Here is a 3,283-nt window from a genome sequence, read left to right as displayed (position 1 = left end):
CCCCTTCTACAACCTGTTTAGTATTCTTGTAGACCCTTTTGGGACCAACAATTTGGTACACAAATCATCAAAGAAGGTTCTTATACAGCAACGATACACTAACTTCAACACCTTTTTTCACCATCATACCTCTGGAGTTTGCAAAAACTGAAAGAAGAAAAAGTGTATAATGATCTGTTAGTTGTTTAAAGAATTTTGACTGACCTCCTTTGGAGATCGGATGAAGAATATATGATCAATGTAGCACAATCGGACAGATCTATCCCGTAAATTTTGGTTCAACATGTTACCTTCAGGTTGAGGCCCCTTCTTCTCCAAAGCACACAAGTCATAAGAGACTCTAGTTCTTTACTCCAGAGGCTCTGGTCCTTCACTCCAAAAACTCTGGTTCGATACTCCAGAGGCTCTGGACCTTCTACAAAGAAACAGATCTGACTCCATGCCTAATAGCTTTGTATCAAACACACTACTGTCAACCTCAATGAAAGCTTAAAACATGAAACATGTAGATCCTTCTGTTTTATAAACAGAGCCTTTTGAATATACTCAATTTATGCTACAATGAATGAGATATGATCAATTTACTACAGCATCGTAAATCTTTCAGCACACCGATTTTCATATTATCATCATATAGAAAGATAAGTCAGTCTCCATTAAACTCTTTAGAAAAAAAAATTACAAATAATCAAGTTTCTGATTGATCATTTCAGAAACTTGATTCGAAGCAATCAAAGATCTAAAATCCTTTTCAGATCTGACTTTGAACAATCAAAATAGAATCGAATCTTATCATAGGCATTTCATCAAACATGTAGAGTGCAAAACCATATTGTGTAAGGAATCAAGAGCATGTAACTTTAAATCTTCTCCATCAATCATCAAATCCAACATTAAATCCCAAACAAACTCAAAACAACCTTGAAATGAAAAATATCACATATATGATACCTTGAGTTTTAGCACATATGATTGATCATTCTTGAACATCCAGATCACAAATTTAATCTTCAAATCTTCAACTGTTGCCATAGATGACCGATTGAAGTAGATTCACTTCAATTGTCTCTAATACCAAATATAGGAACCCGGATCCTCAATTCAAGTAAGTAAGTTCTAAGAAACTATATGAGCAGAAGCAATAAAGCACTAATTACTGTTCTAGAATAAGAGATGATGAATACGAAACAGTAAATACAAACAGTTAAGCAATCATTGTAGTCATAATGTGTATTGATAACTGCAATATGTGAAATATACATTTATATCAAGAACACATAGTAGTGTGTATAAAATATCTCTCATAATGCAAAAATCTCTCTCAAGTACAAAGATGATAATCGTATTCAAAAGCGTACAAAACTCTAAAGAACTCCTATTTCTAGCCCAAATAAGGAAAGTTAACTTGTTCAACAATAGTTGATTTCCACATATAAAGTGGAAATAACCGCTTCACGTACACGTGGCAGGCTATGATAGGTGAGAGCTCTTGAGAGATCTTTAGTTGAACACTTGAGCAATTATTACAAAATTAGACCAAAAGTTCTGCATGCATGGTGCAAAGGCTCTGCATAGTAGAACCAGAGGCTTTACATCTCCTAGACTCTCTTCTTATCGAGTAACTCTATATCTTCGATAACTTTACTTCTGGCTCTTGTTCAACTAGCTTCTTAGAGTGAAAGTCCTCTAGTTCAAGACTTAGTTTCTATTTACAAGACTTCTTACAATAAGAAATAAGTCTAACAAATGGGTGTTTAGGAACAAGAAGGATGAAGAGGCTTTGTGATTTGAAATAAAGCAAGGTTGGTTGCCAATGGATACTGTCAAGAAGAAGGCATAGACTATGAAGTAACTTTTGCACTAGTAGCAAGGCTTGAAGCAATACAAAATCCTAGCCTTCTCTGCACACAAAGGTTTCTGAGTCTATCAAACGGATGTCAAATCAGCCTTCTTGAGGTGTCAAAATGGTTGTCACAAAAAAATTAAAATATCCATTGGTAATTACCATTGGATATTTCAATTTCAATCTCAATTTTTTGTTTGGTTAGAACTCCCAAACAGAAAAATTAAAAGCAAAAATATCGGTCAGTTATTTCTGACGGATATTTTAATTTTTAAAAACTTCCAAATTAAAAAATTAAACTTAAAATTAAAACATCCTTCGGAAATCCATCTGTATTTACCGATGGATTTTTGACCGATATTTCAATTTTTAATCTTCAAATTTTTAATTGTTAATATCTCAAAAATTCGTCAGAAATCCATCGGTAATTACATACGGCTTACCGAGAGATAATTTATTTTTAATTTTAATTAATAACTTTCAAATCCGTTGGTGATCCATCGGTAATTATCGAAAGGAATTTATTGTGTTCAAGTTTGGTCGTTACTAGTCCTTTTTCTGGTTATATCAAAGTTTGCGAAGTTTTTGTGACAAAGGAATTCTTTAGAAGGATGTTTATTCATAATGCGGGTATGTTTTGAATTATTTCTCCCCATGGGAACTTTGTTAGACGATTCCAACAGAATGGACATGTCGATCAATGGAGCAAAAATGCATTGAACATAAGTTCCAAGATTCATCAGGCCATGTCAAAGTCTTTACATGGATATTCCTAACATATTTGATTATGTAATGAACTTATATTAGAAATCATCAAAGACCGGAAGTAATTTAATCTTGTTATTCAATTCAAGCATCTTCCAATTGCTATCGATCACACACACTGTTTATCATATGGAGATCATCCTTCAAAGACGGTATATATTTTTCATAAGAGAAAACATGTTATGTTGCGAGATTGAACACTACAACAAAATTGGGTTTATAGGATGTCTCCAATCTCCAACCGTTTTATAAGACTTAATTTATAAGATCAAAATATAAAACGTCCTATCTAAAGGTGTTGTAATAAGTTTATATGACGCTTTTGGGCGTCTTAACAAGTTTTTTAGGGCATTCTTAACTTTGTACCGCATTAGCAACTTCATAAACTCAATTTTGTATAGGACATTTGTTCTTATAGAACACTTTATTTTTTGGTCCTATAAATTAAGTCCTATAAAGAGGTCTATTAGGACGCTTAGAAATTATGAGGTCCTATAAACCCAATTTTGTTGTAGTAGAATTAAGCATATATATATATATATATATATATATATATATATATATATTAGAAGCGTACTTGCGCAATGCAACGAGATACATCGTGATTTTAATATTTCATTTTATTCTTTATCTCAGTCGATGTTATAATATAACTTTATGTGATTTTGAGAAAGC

The sequence above is a fragment of the Cynara cardunculus genome (assembly GCF_001531365.2).
Source record: "Cynara cardunculus var. scolymus isolate 2C chromosome LG 12, CcrdV1, whole genome shotgun sequence".
Taxonomy (NCBI): domain Eukaryota; kingdom Viridiplantae; phylum Streptophyta; class Magnoliopsida; order Asterales; family Asteraceae; genus Cynara; species Cynara cardunculus.
The sequence above is the reverse complement of the archived record's forward strand: the minus strand, read 5'-3'. Positions refer to the sequence as shown.